This window comes from Talpa occidentalis, unplaced genomic scaffold (assembly GCF_014898055.3).
Source record: "Talpa occidentalis isolate TD23 unplaced genomic scaffold, MPIMG_talOcc4v2.1, whole genome shotgun sequence".
NCBI classification, from domain to species: domain Eukaryota; kingdom Metazoa; phylum Chordata; class Mammalia; order Eulipotyphla; family Talpidae; genus Talpa; species Talpa occidentalis.
The window spans coordinates 131,182,134-131,203,527 of record NW_026555331.1 but is presented as its reverse complement, the minus strand read 5'-3'; the positions used below and the strand labels follow the sequence as shown (position 1 = coordinate 131,203,527).

The following is a 21,394-nucleotide window of genomic DNA, read 5'->3' as shown; positions in this document are numbered from 1 at the left end:
ATGACATTATCTCCTTGTTCCAGAATATCCTGAGGCCTCCTTCTAGCTATGTGCATGTGATTATATTAGCTTAATTATAAAAGAAGAGGCTTAAAATTGGCAAACTGCCACATACTAATTGCTGATTTCTAAATGAGGTTTAACTGCTTGTCCACATAATGTTTGAATGAAATGAAAATTCTGTGTGATTCTATGACTACTCCTTGTGTCTGTTTGTGTGTCTGTCTATAGGTCATACAGCCTGATGATGAATTAAGATAATGTACTTTTTGTAGTTTTTTTATCTAACCACATTAATATTACAGTGTGTTTGAGACTCTCTGTGGGAATCCAAGTTTCTCAAAAAATATGTAGCTAGAATACTCCCTCACATATACCAAAAACTACTGATAATTCATTATGTAAAGAAACTATAACATTATACAAATTTATGATGATAATAATCATTGGCTGTGTGGCTTGTCATGTGTGAGGAACAATATTAAGATTTTACATCCGTGGCCCAAAATAAAAAATAAATAAATAAATAAAAAATTCTACATTTCACTCTGTTGGAAATGTCTAACTGACTTAACAGGGCTGCCTCAGACTGGAGAAGCCAATAAAGACAAGGGAAGTCTGCTGTATGAACCCTGTGGTAAAAGGTTAAGGAAATGTTAGGAGAGTCCATTGGTCTGAGCCTGCCTGTGCAATGTTTAGCAGTTGCAAAAAGAAACAGCAGGAGATAAATTCTCACATCTGCAGGAGTACATTTAAGATGAGAGATTCAAATGACCTTTGGTTGTTACATCTTCCAAAACACAGATAACTCTGACTAAATTAACTCTGTAGGATCAAGGGATAGTTTTAGAGTTGTTTCTGAACAGTGCTTACCTAAATTACCTAAAATTATGAGAAACCAACCACCTTTAGCTAAATATTAGACATTAGATGTATTCTTTACTTTGAAAATACAAAAAAAAATAGTTTGTATTCTTGTGTTTATAATTTACCTATATAAACTGAGGGCAAAATTTCAAGGGAGAGGGCCGATCACTCAGAAAAAACTGATGTTAGTCTCCCTGGCCTAGGTCCTTAGTTTGGCTCTGAATAACCTCTTTAATGAATTTCTCCTTTATTAAACTTTAAATTTGTTTTACAGTGAAGATTATTTTAGTTAACACATCTAGCCACTCATTTACTCATCGTAATAAAACTATGACAAATTTATTATTATTTAACAATTATGTGCATGAGGAAACACATGATGTAACTGATTCAAAGAAATTTAATGATTAACAACCAATTCAAAAGTTAGTTTATTTTAATCATTTAAATTTGAAGTATTGTCTTTTCAGAATATTCCTCTGAGACAGAATAAAATTGATATATATTAATTCCATAAGAAGATAAGAAATTATTCAAAATTTATCCGGGATATCTCACCATGCAGCTTATCAGATTTTATAAGTCCACAACATGGTGCTTTTGTTATGTCTTCTATAAGTTCAGACTGCTTTTATCCATTAGGAATCACACTGTTGATTCGTTCTTTCCTTCTGGTTACTTGGGAACAACACAGAAGAGGGCTGAGACTTTCCTTAAGACAAAGGAGTTCTAGTTAGTACTTTCATTTCTATATTAGCTTAGGGGGACCGTTTTCCAGTTTTAGTGTAACCCTTGCCTCAGGAGTAAGAGATTTTTACTAATCATATGCCAAATGAAAACATGTGGATAACAGATTGAAAAGTTTTCCACAAAATGTAATGCAATCTCTTCAACAATTTGGCACATTTACTATGATATAGGATCATTGATATGATATTTAGAAACCAGTTCTGAAAAAACTTGGCAACTTTAAGTCAGGATTATGTTCAAAGAAAAATATCCAAAATATCCTGTAGTTTTCAGAAAAATATGAATACTACATGAAATTATTCTGTATGTCTATTTGTTTTTTGCTTGGATTTATTTTTTTTCCTCATAGAATAATCATCAATTGTATCATCAGTTTATAATATAAGCTGTGTAAAAGAGGTTCAATCAATCTCAGTACAATTAAAAACATTCTTCTTTGTCAGAATCTGCCAGCTTTATGAGCTTCAGACTGAGAGAATATATTTGACAAATAACTCTTTTCCAGTATATATAATGGATAGTCAAAGAACAACAGTAAGAGAACAGAAAGCTCAATTAAAAAGTATAGTAAAGACATGAACAAAACCATCACCAAAGAAAACAAATGATGGCAAATGATCTGATGGATCTTTAGAATAATTAGGGAAAGAAGGTGTATATTCCCTGAGGAATGACTCCACTTCTGCTTCCTTGCTCCTCCCTGGCCTTGTTCCACCAGCCTAGGAGTCCCACTTTATTTCTGTTCTTTTTCTCCTTAATATTTTTTTTCTGTCTCGGGTCTCCCCGGTGGTACAGCGGTTGAGCGCTGGGTTGCAAAGCTGCCTGCAGCCTCTGCAGCACAGGTTCGATCCCCGGCTGCTCCCCGGCCACCAGAGGTGGGTCCCACATGGCGCGCAGACCTCTCCTGCCGCCCGCTGCTCCCCTCAGCAGTGTACTTCAGTCCTTCTGCCTGCTCTGCTCCCCGCTCTGGCTCGGTGAATTCTCTCACCCTCCCGCACTTCTGACTGTACCCAGTGCTTGTATAAATAAATAAATAAATAAATAAATAAATAAATAAATCTAAAAAAAAAGAAAGAAAGAAATAAAATAAAATATTTTTTTTTCTTTCTCTAAACACATTTACCCCTTTATGCTTGCTTGCTCGAGCATCAACGAAGTTCCTTCTGCGGCTTCCTGCAACACCAATCATGGTGGCTGTGACTCAGCGCTGCCACTGAACCCTGGGATCCATTCCTGGCTGGGAGACTGGGTCTGAAAACCTGAAATTATGGTGTCACTGTCATATTCTACTTCTTTATGATTTAAATTGTGATTCCAGTGGAAATAATATAGAGACTAGCCAATGATATATGACTCGTAAGGTTTGACCCTAAGAAAAAAAGATATAGAAAGAATCAGAATTATTTTCTCTGTGAAAGAGGGATTTCATCTGATAAATGCAAAGAAATCTCACAGACGGTGGTAGACCCTGGTATTGAATGATAATAATATAAAATATAGGATGACTCATTATAAAGTCTTACACAGAGGAAAAAAGCAGAGGAAGATGTCATAGGAGAATAATAGGAGAATATCAATATCATAGGAAAACTTCAATATCATGATGTCAATAGGAGAAATAAGCAGGCATATAGAGATAGTGAAGATAAGAGAAACCATGCAGTCTAGATCTGAGTCTAAGGGCCTTATGGCTCTGCTCTCCAGCTCCTAGCTCTAACAGATCAGATGAGCTTTGTACAATTAAGTTCTATTCCCCTTTATGTGACAGAAGTTCCTTTAACTAAAAGAATTTTGACAAGTGAATGTCAATAAAGAAGAGAATCCCTGAATACCTTTAGAATCTATCCCCTCTTTGCTCATAATACTCAGATCTGCCATAGCACATGCCACTTTGCAACTATCAGTCTACATATTTGGCTCTCCTACTAGACACTTTACAATTCAGTGAGGGCAGAATGTGGTCCCATTCACATTTGTATAATCAGTGCCAAGGAGATAAATATAATTGCTAGTAAATAAATGAAAAATGACTGCATTTAGAAATAGAACCCATTTCCCCTTCTATTTCCTTCATTAACCTGAGCTCAAGAGCAGGACACAGAACAATTCACATAAATGGGAAAAAAGAAATAAAATGGGATGGAAAATATATAGCATTAGCTATGTATTCATAGATAAATCTTTCTCTTCTCTAACTAGAATGGGCTTGAGTAGTTTCAAGATCTCAATTTTGTTCTCATTCTGATACAGATAAAGGTGTAAGGAAAAGAATCTTCACAGGCAGTGGGTAGGGGGTGTGGGTCATCTTGAAATTATAGTGGCCTAAGTACCTCATTTCCTTCATAAAGGTAGAAATGTCTAACACTATCAGCAATTCAAGAATAAAAGAGGCTAAAATCCATAACCATTGACCTTCTCAGGACCCAAGACATCAGGCTTTGGCAGCTGGTATGAGGCTAGTCCTCAGAGTTGTCAAGGAAAATATAATAGCATTTTAAAATTCAAAGGCATCTGACTGCCATGACTTGAAATTCCCTTCACTCAATAGAATTTACATCATCTTTAACAAAGATTCTCTGCCTTGATTTCTTCTCTCTCAGTAATATAACATCTGCATTACTCTCCTTTGACACCCTAAGAAGGTCTCCATAAATATGCATTTTCCACTGAATTTATGATACAACCACACTGAGTGCATTCTTGACATCATGTCACTTCCTTAGTTGTGCATTGATATTATAATGTTATTTACTACCAAGTTGCATTGACAGCATCTTGGGAACACTGTGACTGCATTTTAGTTGCCATGAAAGTGAATATTGAAAGCATATCCGGACAAAAAACTTGGAAGGAAAAAAAATACCAAATAGAATCTAGACATAACTATCATAGTTTTTAAAAAATTTAACAACCAGAATACTCATTATAAGCATTTTTTGGTTTGATGGCAGATGAGAAATCAAACATTGCTCCTTTTACAAATACAGAAAAGAATTTTACCTGAAATAGAAAAGCAAAAATTCAAAAATTCTTGCATTATTTTTTAAATACAAGATGTTTTTATTATCTACTTTATCAGTTTGTTGTCAAATGATTTAATCAACAAAATGTTATTTTACATTAAATGTATATTTTGCAAGTATACATTTAAAACATTTTAGTGTCATTGTAGACTGTCTCTAAAGTAATGTCTATTCTTAATTTTTAGAGTAGACCAGGAATTTGTAAACTCAAGGAATTATTATGCATAATCTTTTCATGCATCAGCTATCAGTATTACTTTTATATGTATTTGTAACTGCCCTAATACCATTTAATAGATGCTTCTAGAAACTACTGGCAGGAGAGAAAAGAAGAGACAAAATGATAAAAAAACAAAACCAAGAAAAACACCTAGCATTTATATAGTATTCTCTCTGGTAAATGTGGCTAACCATTTTACATGCATAATCTCATTTAGTGATGACAAAAGTTTTATGGGGGTATGTATAATTATTGTTGACATTCTTCCAATGAGAAATAGCCTACAAGAAGTGAACCATTTTCTTATGGGTGCACAGTTACTAAGTGATGTAAAAGTAAAGCTGGGATTTGGTGCAGTCACCTTGCATAAGGTTTCTTGAAAGAAGAGAAAGGAAAAAATGAATTTTGTATATGGTGGGACATGGTTGAACATGCACACAAATGCTTCCAGTAGATGAAAACAAGTTTTCCATTTCCTGTTGCTAAAGGATGCAGGTGGAAAGTAAGTGTCTTTTACCTACAGTAATGATTAATTAGCATACATTTCCACATCACATCTGAGAAGAGTGGTGAGGGTCATCACCCCAGGAGTGTGAAAAGGCATCTCTAGAGTCAAACACAGCACTGCTATGTCCTCTGAGCGTTAAGCTGGTTCTACATATACTCTGGCCAAATTTATATTTTATGAATTATTTATTTTGGGGTTAAGCTTCATTAGAGGATCTACTCACAGTTTAGGTATTTGTTATTAGTATTCAGAGATATTTAAGTCATTTTTATAATCCATTTTTACTTTAGCTCTAGCTATTTATGGCTTAGTTAAAATTTATTTAATTTTGATTCTCAAAACCACTTTCTGCTAAATTCTATTAATTCGCATTCATTGTATTACTAAGGAGGCATACACAAAGTTTACTAAACTTTATATATAGTTCATCGGAGCAAATCAATAGAGCAAGGGAACATGTAGCACCTATCAAAGTCTCATGTATGTCCCAGAGCCAGGAAAATGTGGACCACTGGGCAGACATCCCTTTGGATAAATTACAAAGACAGCAGCAGCTGGGTTCCCAGTCAGGTAATTTATGCAAATGCATTTAATGTTTAATAAATTTAAATATATTTTATTTTAGTATCGAAGATTATTTATCATTAGTTAACAATTTGTCATAACCTTCTATCCTCATTTAAATCTTATCAAATAGCCTCTTTATTCATTTCAGGATTTCAAAGAAGCTTTTTCATTGTAGAAACACCTGTAGTAATAACCTATTATCTTCTAAGACTTTAATAATTTCTGAATTTTACATCTAGGTCTGTTATCCACTTTTAGTTAACGCTTATGAATCTAAATTATTTATTTATTCTATGTAAATGTTCAGTTCTTAAAGTACCATTTGTTGAAAGGTCTGTATGTTGTCTATTGAATTGCCTTTGCTTCTTTGTCAAAAATCAGTTGACTATATTAAACTGTGCCCAAATCTGAGCTCTCTGTTCTGTTTCAATGATGCATGTATCTATTCTTTGCCAATAACACAATGTCTTGCTCATGGTTGCTTTACAATAAGTTTTGAGTTGAGTATTATAAGTTCTCCAATTCTGTTCTTCTCTCTCAATATTGTGATGGCTGTCTTGGGCATTTCACCTCTATGTAAAAACTTTAGAATCACTTTGCTGATGCCCGCAAAATAACTTAGCGGGATTTTTATAATCCCATTAAATTGCATTTATTCTATAGGCCAAGTTGAGAATAACTGACATTTTAACAATACTGAACCTTCTTATCAATGAATATGGAATAATTTTTCTCATATAGTCTTATACATATTTTGTTGGATTTATACCTAAGCATTATTTCATTTAATGTTAATGGTGTTACATTATTTAATGTCAAATTCCACCAATTCATTGATGATATATAAAAAGTGACTGACTTTTGTATATTCATCTTGTATCTCACCACCTTATTATAATCACACAAGTTACAGAAATTTTACTATCAAGTCCTAGGATTTTCCACATAGATGCGTGTTACCTGAGAATGCAAAACAGTTTCAGACCTTTCTTCACAATCTATGTATTTATTTCCTTTCCTTTTTCCATGTCCTATTGTATTAGTAGAACGTATAATATGATGTTGAAAGAAATGATGATGCGTTACTTCCTTATCTTTTTTCCAATCTTAATTGAAAAGTTTTTAGATTCTCATTATTATGATGTTTCCTAGTTTTTTTTTTTTGCAGAGTTTTTATTTTAAATAGGTGTTGGATTTTTGTCAAAAATATTTTGCAACTATTGTCATAGTCACTCGATTTTTTTAGGTTGTTAATGTGATAGGTTACATTATTGATTTAGAAATGCCAAGTCACAGTTGCATACCTAGGATAAATCTCACTTGTCCACAGCGTAAAATAATTTTTATACATCAGTAGATTTGATTTGATAATGTTTTGTTGAGGATTTTTCTTCTTCATACATAAGAGATATGGGTCTACCATTTCTTTGTTTTCTTATTACATCTTTGGCTCATTTTAAATACCAGAGTAAAGCTGGCCTCATAGACTGCAATAGGAAGTATTCATTATGTTTCTAGTTTTAAAAAGAGATCATAGAGAACTGGTATAACTCACTCTTTACATATTTAGTAAAATTCACCACGAAACTATCTGAGCATGAGACGTCCTGCTTTGGAAAGTTATTAAAATTTTATGTAGTAGATATAAACCTATTTAAATTGTATTTCTTCTTATGTGAGTTTTGTTAAATTGTGTTTTAAAAGAAATTGGTTCACTTTCATCTAGGTTATCAATTTTGTGGGCAAAGAGCTCATAGTATTTCTTTATAATCTTTTTAGTATTTCCCAGTGACCTTAAAATTTACACCTAATGTTTAAGAATTCCTTAGTCAGAACTTCTGGCTCATCACTCACAATCATCTTGTAAGTAGGTATGTAATAAATAAAATATCTGAATTAATTTACCAGTGTGACATGACAAGTAAAGATTAAGACCAGGAGGGTATAAAAACCATGACAGTCTAACTCCAAAGATCATGCTCTAACATTCCCAGATGAGCTTCCATAGTACAGAGAATTAGAATGAGATAATCGAGATAGAGAATAAATGTCTCACTTTCTCCTGCCATCCAATTGCAAATCTCATAGGATGCTTCTTTTCATTGTCTTTGAAAATGAAATGCATTTGAAAGTGTACTGCATATATTTTTGAAAAATACATAGCATTCACCCAAATTATTCAGTATTGTTAAATTCTCTGAGGGAGCACTTCCTCTGTGACTGTGGCTTCTTTTGAACACACTGTAAGTCTTAAGCAAAGGAAAGGGCAGAGAAGAATTCACCTGTGGGACTGAATTGAAATGTCAAGATGCGTGCACGAACAGAGAGAGAGAAGGCTAGAAAAAGGATAAGAAGATGATAAGCTCTCTATTTTCTGATAATTATCTTTTCTAATAACTTCAAAGTTCTAAACCTATATAGATATTATATTACAGAATGGCTAATCCTTCAAAATTAATCATTCATCACTTTGTGGAAGATGAAATGCTATATGCATGCATCATAAAGCTATGCATTACAGTATTATATGCGTAATGCTCATTCAAAAGAAAATGGAAGACAAAGGAATATTAAACAGTACAAAAGTAGCAAGAAAAAAATGGAATTCTTAAAGATATCTAATAAAATTTCATTTTCCAAGTATCTGGAATAAAGGAACCATTGATATAAATCTTTACTCATGTACTTAATTCAGGTTTTAAATCTAAAGGTTTGATTTATATCTACATAAATGACAAATTTCATTGCCATACAATACTGCTTTTATCTTGGCTACAAGAAACACAATATTAAAAAAGACAAGATACAACAGACATATTCAAGAAAATTTATTTACTCTATTGAGCAATGTTGACTTTGGAGAAATGAAGAATGCATAAACCATGAGATCACTGAATGTTCACATTTTCTGAAAATCATATTTTGCCATTTATTTAGAAATAAACGTTCAAAAAATCATGGCACATAATTGGTAAACACATCACATTGTATTTCCCTTCAGGACTAAATGAGTGACAGAACCCTAAGACTACTCATCAGACATTACCCTGGTAGAATGAAGAATCTTCCCTGTTGTCTTCCTTAAGAAAAGTTCATTATCCTGCTATTCTACTAAAATGAACATAATATGTTAATTTCATAACACATGAATATTATTTTCCTATTATATTTTAATATGATAAAAATGGTAACTTTCTAATATTTATTAACTTCCTATTAGGAACCAAAACTACTACATAGTCTTAAGGAATCTGAGATGAGAAAAAGAGGATTCCTGCTGTATAGGAGAAGACAATTTACTAAGAAGACAGATAAGAAAGATAATGTCAAAGTGATGCAGAAAAAAAAATGTGATAATAATAATAATGGTGCTAATCTTTATAACATGATTGATTGATTTGGTACAAGCTCTATGAAAAGTGTATATGCAAAATGTATATGTATTAATTCATTAAATAGTCCATGCAGCAAGTACTGTTATTATTATAAATATTGGTGCTTTACAGATGAAAAATGGGAAACTTAGTGAGGTTAAACTTATCCAAATAGTAAAAGGCAGATTTTAATATTAGACCTAGAGCTATCTGAGGCCAACGCTATAAATCTTGCTGATGCCCAGCTACCCAGGGAAACAATCAGGGTCCTGTGTAGTCAAGAGCAGGGGCACTTAAACCATTGGGATTCAGAACAGTTTCCTGGAGATGAGTCCTGAACAGATATAAACCACCGGAAGAAGAAATAAAGATGTGCAAAGAACAGAAAGAGATCTAGAAAGGAAGGCTCCTAGGCTAGCAATGAAAGTATGTGAAGTAGCAAGATCAGCCAGCAGAGCCCTGATTTGACTGCAGCTCACTTCAGAGACTGCAAAGCATTGGCTGTGCACCAAATCCGATTTGGGGAGAGTGGTTTGACCATATGAGTCCTGTTAAGTAAACACTGAGATCAGGTTTGAAAATCATATATAGACTTTTAACCAGAAGCTGGACTCAATTATTTTTTTTACTGTAATTGGGTATGAAAAATCATCACATCAAATAAACTACCTGTTAGTTTAATACTTTCACATGGCTTGCAAAATAAATCATTTCGATAATATGACTTTTAATCATAAATGTATATTGGTAACTTCATGGACATATGGCATGTAAGAAAAATGCCTGTTACTGATGGACTCAACTCTGTATTTCCTGGCTAGAATGCTATCTCCTTGTGTACAGACATTACGTCTTCCATGTTCTATATACAATATTCTCATTACCCAAATTCAGTGCAAAGTAGATAATCAGTTAGAAAAAGACTTGGTGTGATATCAATGAACATTCACTTATTAGTACTGGATATCCTTTTTGTATCCTCTCACTATAGATATATTAGTAATGCAAATCAATGTAAGTATCAAACTCAAAAGTAGAAATAGAAAGAAGGCAAGAATCAAGAAACTGAAGTGTCATTAGATTATATCATAAAATTGTAACAAACATCTAACAGAGTTATGTGAAAAGGTTATAATGGAAATTGTTGTGGGTGGAACCAAATTTAAAAATCTAAAATCCATTAAATATGAATTTGGAGCAAATCTGAATACGGAAAAAAAAAGGCAGATTAAACACCACTTGCAAATATTAAAAGTGAGCTGACAGCGATGGGCAACTGGCTCAGACCTATAAAAGAAACAAAAAAGGAAATCCATGTGGGTGATTAAATATCTGACTAGAATAGAAATAGGGTACACAGAGAAAGTAAAATAGCAGGGTCAGGAAGACAGAAAAAGGGAAATGTCAGAGACACAATGAAAGGAGATATTTATTTAAAGCCATGTACTTGGCCCAGCTAACAATACTTTATATATATATATATTGCCTTCTTAGGTACCACATTCCTAAGAAATGGACAATTTTTCTATTCCAACCATTTCAGAAAAATACTCACATATAAGTTTCTTAAGTAAATATGAGCCAAACATCACCTACAACTGTGCTAAAAGAGATTAAAAATTACTAACTCAATAGAGTGCCCCCATTAATTAGGACCATACACATAGTATAGCCAATTTAGTACAGTAAATTTAGGAAAATTATTGATTATAAGGGTTAAAAACAGCCTGGAAAATTTATACAAAGTCTGTATTGAACATAATAGTTCTCCCTTTAATTTTTCCATTGTCATGATACAAGCTTTATACAAATAGCTGTTCAAAAATTTTATAAGCAATAGTAATGAAAATCTAATGTTGATTTATCCTTTATTAAATACTACAAACTGTGAGGTGCATTATTAACTGTGTCATCCTATTAACATCCATTACATGAAAACTATGAAAAAGACTACTGTTCTCACCCCACTGAAACTGAGAGATGATATTTTGCAGCACTTTGGTGATAGATGATCATACTTATTATCCATTTCAATCACAGCTTATTCTCTTGCTGTGTTTAACTGTGCTACTCCCCGTAGTTTTGTCAAGATGATGCAAAACTAATTTAATTAATCTCAGTTCATGACCAGTTAGTTCACTCTAAACTAATCTACTAATCTATTGTTTACATATTCCTGACTATTTTACATTTAGCTGAAATGTTAGTCTGAATGTATCCAAAATACAAGTAGGGATTTAGTGAACAATGAATACACAGTTTTCAAGCTTGAAAACAAATGCAAATATAGAGATATTTTGCCCATCAGTTAACTAATTTAGATCACAAAACCTGTTCTTGAAATTAAAAGACACTATCCTTAGCTATCCAAATTTAATTTTTCAGCTGTGTAATTAATGTATTGCAACCCAGATTCATTTCTATACTTCCTCACATTCTTTGTTGTTATAAATATACCTACAGCTTAATGTTTTGGTTTTTAGTTGATTGTCTTTTGGAAGGAATAAACTTAACCTGAAGATCAAAAAATGTGAATCAAAATCCAGAGTTCATTAATCTTAAATTCAAATGAATAATATATTATATATATATATATGCATTGTCACTTAATTTGCTTTAGATTTATTGGAATGACTAATTGCCTTAAATATGGATAACAATGCTTTACAATGATGTTGGGAAAAGTTGGGAAACTAACTTTTTTTTCTTTATAGTTTTACCAAGAATTTTTTTTCCAACTAACTTGTCTATTAAGAAAGAGAGAAAAATAAAATTTCTTGAGCTCACATAATTAAAAGACTTCCAAGGTAGGTGACACATAGGAATCAAAATCAACTATGTTTCATATTATTCAGAATATAGCTCATGTCTGTCTGGTTTTGTATTTTAATATCAGTGGTCTATTTTATATCAACAGTTTATAATGTAAGTGTTTTTCTCTAAATCAAGTGTTTTTCTCTAAATCAAAATAGTACAAGGAGGTATTTCATAATACTTATTTAAGGCTAAAACTTAAGAAAACCCCTTTTCTTGATCAGACTATCTGTTATTAAAAAGAAGGGTGTACGGTCAACAGTACTTTGAGATGGTACTTGCTTGCTCTTTCTTTTGCATATGCCATAGTGGACCTCTTTGAGTATGGTAGACTTCTGCCCCACCATTACCTCCAAGCTGTAGTTTTGTAAGGGAAGAAAAATACAAAGAGAAAGCTAAAATGGAATTAAAATTTTATAATATTAAAATTAATATAATTAAAAGGGATTTTTTTTAATTCCTTAGAATAGTCCAAGAGAGAGTATACAAAACTTAGAAGAGCAAAAACAAGCCCCTGGGGCCTCTCCTGGTGGCGCAGCGGTTGAGCGCTGGGCTGCAAGGCTGCCCGCAGCCTCTGCAGCGCCGGTTCATTCCCCCGCCACCGGTGAGGGTCCCACAAAAAAAAAAAAGCCCCTGAATAAAAGGTTAAGATTAGAGGAGTATTCTAAAAGATATAATAGGTAGAAATACCCTTTTTCAGGTTAACAAAATGCTAAGAATAGTGGGTCAAGATTGATGTTAATGCTGATTTCCAGGAGTGCAAACATGAAACTTATAGAATGCCATAATGCAAGTTACTGAATTTTTTAAATGATATTTTCTGGTTCTATTTTATCATCAGAGCTTGAATAAAAAGTTGCCAGACATGACAACCATGAGGAATATACTGTGGGATAACAGAGTGTATTGAAATACAATTATCAGTAGACACAGAGGCACTCACAACCCATTTGTTCTAGACAACTTTTCAAGTTATTAAAATTGCATAACACATAACCTTGGAATATGAAATAATGTCTCCCTACAAAGTAGAAAGCAGCTTTTCTTTCTATCTAATATAGTAAAGATCTAATGCTCTGAGGCAAATGCTGGGGATGTTTTTTTAGACCCAATGGGAAAGGCTGGGGTTTCCTATCTAAGCTCAACTTCCTCTCTTGTAATGCAGTCCATTCATCCTACTCAAAACATCACTATGATAGTAACTGGGGTTTAGGAAACTGACAAAAGAAAATGGCAATAATGTGGTCATTGATATTACTTTGAATAATAAATTATCATTTGTTTAACCCAGGAATCTCATGTTTTCTATCAACATCCATAAAACTGTGGCAAGGTAATTCATTAGCTGGCAAACAGAGTAAAAATCTAAGACTCTTTCTAGTCTTTAGAAAAAGGTAATATCCAGCATGAGATGAAGCTGCCCAATGAGAAATGACTGTATGTGACAAGTGTTGATATTAGAGAAGGGGGTAAACATTGGTTGATACAGATGAAATGTAACACCTATTCCATGTTATCAGAAATCAAAGATGTTAGGGAACCCACCAAAGAACTTCTTCACATAAGCAGTATGGTTATCAATACATCACATTTGGATATTTTTAAAGGGTGAACTAAACAAATTAGACAGCCAGAAGATACTGGGAAAATCAATTTTATAGCCTTCAATTCTGTCTAATGGGTTATTTCTCTAGCAGCAGTGACTATTTAAAATATTCACAACTGCCAGAAGATATTTGGGCAGAAAATCCTTTTTATGGCAACACGTACTGCTTTGAACAAATTACACACATACATTATTTAGTTGAAAATAAATTTTTGGAATATTAATACACATATTCTATTTGCCACATTCCATTGTTTAATAGATTATCTCCAAAATAAAATTTGGGACATTATGTAGATGATACTTACAATAATGAATACTAAGGAGGTTTCTAACAATTTAATAATGGATCATTACTTTTTCTAATTTTAGAAGTTTGGAATTTGTAGTAAATTTTTTTAAAGGAGTAAACTAGATTTATACTTGTCACTCTGACCATAAAATTAATGAAGAAATTAGCATAGAAATAGAAAATAACAAATTTCCTCCCTTGTAAAAGAATTTCCAGTGTTATAAGAATATCATGGGTGTTGCAAATTTAAAAATATACTTTTAATGAAACTAAAGCCTGATTACATATGGTGGTGGCTAAATACACTACTTCACGAATCACTTCTACATGGTATTAAATGAGGATATCTAATAAAACATTTTATTATATACATAGCTATATAAAGAAAAGATTATGAAACACTTTCAATGTGTAGAATATTTTCTTAAGCAGGCTGACCTGGCAAATATATTGCAGGATTACAAATTTTCATAATAGTAGTAAAAACTCTAAATCGATCTGTAATAAAGTGATGAATCCAATGAATATCTAACCAGAAGAGGTCTGAATCAAAAAGAGTTCTAAAATACTAGTTCCAAGCCAATAGCTAGAAAGGTAATTTAATTCATTCTGTTCTTAGCAATTTCAGAAAACAAAACAAGATAATATCCTTCAATCGGTATGCAATTTGACAAAAAGCAACTAATACACAACTTACCAAATTTACTTTTTTCCTGATAAAATTCTAATATACATATGTAATTCTAGAATGCAAATATAATTCTAGCTATATATGTGCATATCAAATTCTAATTACATCATTTTGTCTTCCCAGCAGGCTTTGAGGTAGTAGAAGCCAAAAGGAGGAAGAAGAGCTGTGGTTGAGAAAGAGTGATGGGCAGGAATCAAGGGGCATATGGATGCAATTAGAGTAGTTTCTAGATGGGATGTTGGCTGATTCATGAATTACTTAATAAAACCAATTAAATACCTAAATTCATATAGTGTGTTTAACACTTTGGTGGCATTGACAGGACTGACAGTGACAATCAGGGACAATCAGAAACACATGCCTGGTGCTCACAAATCTTGTTGAGTTCTCTGTCTTTTCTCACCATTTCTGAGGGTTGTGGCTATTGTTTTGGCAAAGATCTTCCCACAAAAACACTTTACAAGAAGTCATGGAAAGGACTTTGGCAAATACTTTAGAATACAACCTTTTGGTAAATTAAAGACCATGAAACTAATCTGCATTTAAGAAGACATTGCCTCTTATTTAAGATAACTATTTGGGAAAGTATGTAAGTCTTGAAGCCTTTGTCTTTGAGGTTTTGTTATATATCTGTAAACTAAATTGGATCCTGAATTATTCTAGTTTCCTCAAATATTTGCTGACTCTGTAAACCATTGTTTCCAAATCTCTTGTACCCTCTTAATTTGGAAACACTGAGAACAAAGGCTTCCCTTAAATCTCCATGGAAAGCACTATACCCTGTCTTTTTTCATTGCCCAGAAAGCAGTCAAAGTTTAAAGAATCCAAAGTTTGGGAACACTCTCAGCTAAATAAGGATCCACCTGATATCTGGTCTTGTACAGACACCAAAGACCTGTTAAGTAACTGACATGGATATAGACTGCTTCCACATGAGAATGCAGACAAAGAGTTCGTACTTTAACTCTTTTTCCTTCCATCTTTCTTTCCTTTACTATGGCATTGACTTGGTAAAATAATGTCCTCATCCATATTCCTCAAGCTGCAGGAATGATTGCTGCAGGGAGTGATAACTTCTCAGACTGTTGGATTTTCTATGATGCTGATTCTATAGTTTTGCCTATCAACTTATATCTGAATTTTCAATAATTCAGTTTCTTTGCAACAAACTTAAACTCCTTCTAACCCCATGGGTCCACTTCCTTGTTTCTGGAAATAACAGCAAACCCAGGGAAATTTTCATCCCAGTTTTATACAAAGGGACAGAAGGCAATGGTAACTAACACAAAACCACCAGTGTAAGCAACAGACCCTGAGATTTTAGAGGCCTCCTTAGCAGTAACTGTGCCCTACTTCTTGAGTATATTGCAGAATCTGCTGCTAAAGTAGTCCAACAAAATCCTTAGACTCTCTGGCCAAAGTTATTATGGATTTTGGTTATCTTTAAACTAAGCAAGGAAGTGTCTGTGTTGCACCTGGATCAACACTTCTGGAGAAGTTAAAACTCAGTTTCATAAGATGACTGAGCAAGCCATTTGTCTGAAAAGGGTGACTCCTTTAGAAGGGTCTTTGGTTGTTTTGAATACTGGGACCTCAATTCTGAAGCATATTCCAAGGACTGGGAATTACTTGCTTATACTTTTAATAATTCTCCCTGGTACACTGAATTATCCGAAAAGCTGTGAATTTGTGTTTGTAGTCACTGACAACCAAGCAAAAATCTCACTGAGACTGTGAGAAGGAGGAGAGGACACCTATGAAAAATGAATCTAAAGTTGTTATCTAAATGACCTGTGAACGCCACACAGGAGGTCAGAGAAAATTGTGAAAAACCTTAGCTGGGAGTATGCAGATGCATTAAATATTGATCAAAACTCTCAGTGTTACCAGGAAGAGGATCTAAAATACTGTCAAGTTAGAACCTCATGTGTTACGTGTCTGGCCACCCACCACCACAAATGGAAACAAGGGGGCTGCTGGTGCATGGAATAAATGATTTTACACTAACCAGCAGGGTAGAGGGAAAAGGAGAAGGTCCAGATACAGATTGGTAGGACTAGAAGCTGCTGCAGTCACAGGAGCTGGCAGGCAGGGAGTGGCAGGGACCCACTTTCTGCTGAGGATGGGGTTTCTTTGGGACAGTGGTTGCCTTCCACTGCCTCTCAGATGACAAACAGGGAGGCCCTGTGCCTCACTACTTTTCCTTAAAACTTGGTCCAAAATAGGGGCTTCCCTGGTGACCTAGGAGTTAAGACTCAGCACTATCACCACAAAGGCCTGAGTTAAATCCCCCGCCAGGGAGCTAACACACATGGCACAGCACACTTCTCCTGTTTTGCCCACTGCCTCCCTTAGCAGTGTATTTCTGCCTGCTCTGCTCCCCACTCTGTCTCTGGTGAATCCTCTCACCCACCACCTCTGATCTACACCCCACTTCTGCTACACAAAAATAAGTATTTTTTTTTTTAAATTGCTCCAAAATAGTTCACTCTGCTCTGCCCCATTCCCAGCAGCCCCCTTGCTCAGGACATCAGAGGTACAGTTCAGATGAAGGCATTGTCCTCAGTGTCCTGTCCAGGACATGAGGGGAATAGGTTTAATCCTGAATTGTGATGTTTATCCTCATATTCTGAAGGAGAGGGAGACAAATGAGACAATTTATGCACCCAGCCTGGGAAGCCTGTACTGACCATCCTAAGGGGCCAGGTGCAAGGCTGTTCCAGTACCAGTAAAGGCTAAGGGTATTATGATGAAGATGTAGGAATTGTTAAACAACAGAAAAATCAGGCCCAAAATAGCCATTCATACTGGGTCTAGGCATGATTTAATATCAAATCTTCCTGTGGTTTCAACCTCTCCCAAAAGTTTAATTTTTTTTTAAGATTTTATTTATTTATTTATACAAGCACTGGGTATAGTCAGAAGCGAGGGGGGGGGTGAGAGAATTCACCAGAGCCAGAGCGGGGAACAGAACAGGCAGACTGACGAAGTACACTGTTGAGGGGAGCAGCAGGTGGCAGGAGAGGTCTGTGCGCCAGGTGGGACCCTCGCCGGCCAGCCGGATCGAACCTGCACTGCAGAGGCTGTGGGCAGCTTCGCAACCCAGTGTTCAACCGCTGCGCCACCGGGGAGGCCCCCAAAAGTTTAATTCTAAACCAATTAACCTGGAGTTTCCTAACTAGCACCAGTGAGGTTATCTGCATAAGATCTACCAGTGTTCCTCTGAGGGGAGGTGACTTTACCTGAATAATCTTTTATTTGCTAAATTCCTTGTCCCACTCTCTTTTAGTCTATAGATTCCTCCCTGTTGAAGAGCATATTTACAGTATCTTTTGTATCTATATGGGATGCTGACAATTAATGAATTGATAATAAATCCAATTAGATCACTAAAGATAAAAAAGAATAAAATTAGAATAAGTCATATGAAATTGATATTCTAAAATATTCATACTATCATTAATACTTATGAACATATTTTTCAGCTGTATAAACATACATAAAGACCTAAGAATATTTTGTAACCATCTATTAACCAAAAAGATAAATTCTACTTAGTAAATCAATGTTTTCTTTTAGCAAAATAGCTAATGAAGCACAGGCTAACAAAGAACTTTAAAAAGTCAATATATTCATGAAAAACTATATTGGTAAAAATTCTATATCTAAAAATATGTTTTTCTGTGTTCCCTCTCTGTCCCTAGGTCTCCATCTACTGCAACATGGTTGGGAGTCAAGAGCACATTAAACTTTACTTTAAAACATTTTATGAAGGCAAAAGGAAAGCTGGTTAACCCAACTAACATATTCAAAAGAAACAAGTGAACTTATACTTGTGTGAATTATGTTCTGGCTAATTGACCTAGAGCCCAGCTTTAATCAAGCCTAGCTCTTCAAAAAGGATAGTAGCCAAAATTTCATTTGGAGATGTCTGGCACTTAGCATGACATTGCTGATCTCCGTTACACTGTGTCTCAAATATGATCTACACTGATGTCAGTTTAGTTTTTCAACATTTTCCCCCAGTTTCTCTCTAATTGCCAACATTTTTATATCCTCCAGGGAAACTATGTTGTTCTATAGAAGTGGACACAGCTTACCCAACAGGCATACAGATCTTTGTTTAAAGATTTAGCATTTGTTTTGCTTTTAACATTCAAACTTTACTCATAATTTATTTCTATTCCTAGTTTGCTGAACATTTATTTCTTAATGGTCCATTTAGTTATTCAGCAAAAATTCTGCTGAGTCTTCATTGCACATAATATTTATTATAGTCATTTGCACATTTAGAGACATCCGTCTTCATTCCCTCATCTCAGACATTCATGATAGATAAGCTGTAACCTACAGCCTTAAAAGAAATCCTTGCGGGACTCCATAAAGGGAATTGCTTATAAACTTAAAAATACTCTATCAATAAAAACATAATGTTTTGATTCTCCAACTAATTTTCATTTACCTCATTATATTTTTCCTAAAGTTTCAGGTGTCACATATAAAACCAAAGTACTTAAAGTCATAGGAACACTTCAATATCCATAACATTTTCCAAAATATGGGTCAGAATTTTCATATCACGACTATTGAATACACTCTTCACAATAGTGTAAAAAGGTAATAGTGCCTCCGATATTTAAAAATAAATTGTCGATTTTGACTTAAAAGATATTTCATCATTAAATATACACATTAAATTGAAAATGTTATTTCTAAGGCTAATTAGTGAAAATGTCAAAGCACAACTTAGTATGTAACAGTTTTAATATATTGAGGTAATTGAAATGCCTATGTATCACCAAAGCCTCACAAAAACTTCTTTATATAATCAGAGTAATTAGGGCAATTGTTAACACTGAAAATAGTATTCTAACTGGACTGAAATCATTTTGCTTCATTTTTAGCAAACTTAAGAGGCAGTGCTGAAAACAATCCAACCCCCTGGGTATCCTGGTGGAATGGCGAGGCGGGGAGGAGGGTGGGGGGAGGGTTAAGTCTAGCACTATCACCCTACCACCTGAGTTCAACCCCCAGCCAGGGAGCTAACACACATGGTACAGCAGATCTCTCCAGTCTCTCCTGCTTCTCCTCTCAGCAGTGTATTTCAGTACATCTGCCTGTTCTGCTCCTCACTCTGTCCATGAATCCTCTCAGCCACTGCACCTCTCACCTCTGACCTATACCCCAGTTCTTCTACATAAAGAATAAATAAATAATAAACAACCCAACCTTGATAAAATTATGTGTTAAATAAAATGTGTTTACTCATAAATACTTTATAGCTTCTATATTAAAATAATGTGTAGCATGTCCTTTGGGAAAAAAATAAGTGCACAACGTCTCTACACCTCTCAATGCGTTGTTAGTCATTTTAGAAACAATATAAAAGAATACCAGGAAAGGAAAGCAGGAGGCAAGATAATAGATAGTTTTCAGTGACATTATGATGAACTCTTCCTGGAATTTTTATAAAGAAATATCTTTCCACCTGACGGACTATTTTGTTGGGTCATCTCTTCTTCATAAGATGGTGTAAGTTTCTGCACACAATAACACAGAAAGTGAATGAGGGGCAGGAATCAAGACAAGAAATGGTCCAAGTGTGTTTTTTACTGTAGGCAGGTCTGTACCTAGACATGTAAGATTCTAGAGGGCTTCTCTTCAAAACAATATTCTTTTAACATTTTGTTCAATCTTAGTTAATGTGAGCAACTCGTAAACTGTCCATTTATTAAAAATTATTTTATATAGTCTATATATATAGTGCAATATTTCATTTCAACTTACCATATATTTAGAATTATGTCTGTCTTATTGTTTTTCCATCATTCATGAAATGGATGGTATAGTCACTCAGGCTCAGGGTTTGAGTTAGCAGATATTTGCTTTCCACTCTCTTAAAGTTGCTAAATTAATTAAATAAATTTTAAAACAGAATGGCCAATTAAATCTGAATGTTTGATAAATAGCAAATCATTTTTAATAGTAATATATCCTAAATATTGCACGTCCTACATTTTACTATAAATATGTCCCAATTTACATATATATTTATACTAAAAATATACTATCTGGAATTTTATATTTAATTGGCTGCCCTGTTTTTTTATCTGGTAACCCTACTACCCTCATTTATGAACTGTGGGACTTAATTTGAGTTAAAATGTAATAGCCAGAAATGTTCTATGCCCAGAAAAATCCATGGGTTACAAATTTTTTTAAGGGATTAATTGCAGGTCAAGTAATATGAGTAAAGAATACTTCAGGGTGGAACATGCAGCTGGAAGGTTTAGATTGTTATCTGTTCCGCACAAGAGATGGAGGAGGCTTGCTCTAGAAAGACAGTGGAAAAGGTGAAGAGAAGATAGAATTATAGCATATCAAAGTGGTAAAATCAACAGGGAAGGCTATTTGTCTCAACTATAGGAAGCTAAAGCTTTAGGATGCTAATTTAACAAGGATGTTTTCTTAGGGGAAAACTTGGCAGATTATAGTTCACCTGCATAATTCAGTATCCCTGCAATCAGTCTTCACACAGCAACCAGAGCAATCCTTTCAAAAAGCAAATATAACTTTGTCATTTCCATACATAAGATGCCTTCAATAGTTTCCGATTGCCATCAGGACAAAACTCATTCCTTGTCTGCCCTTTGCCTGGATGTCTGGCTACACAAACTGCCCT

The 21,394-nt window shown here is 34.2% G+C and overlaps 1 long non-coding RNA gene across 1 annotated transcript; it reads right to left on the bottom strand.

Moving 5' to 3' along the window:
* Positions 1-1,417: 1,417 nt before the first annotated feature.
* On the bottom strand, positions 1,418-3,341 carry LOC129145344 (uncharacterized). The gene is made up of 3 exons (XR_008550836.1): positions 3,141-3,341; positions 2,741-2,876; positions 1,418-1,579 (listed from the first exon to the last, which is right to left on the bottom strand). It is a non-coding gene; the product is annotated as an uncharacterized LOC129145344 (long non-coding RNA).
* Positions 3,342-21,394: the final 18,053 nt, after the last annotated feature.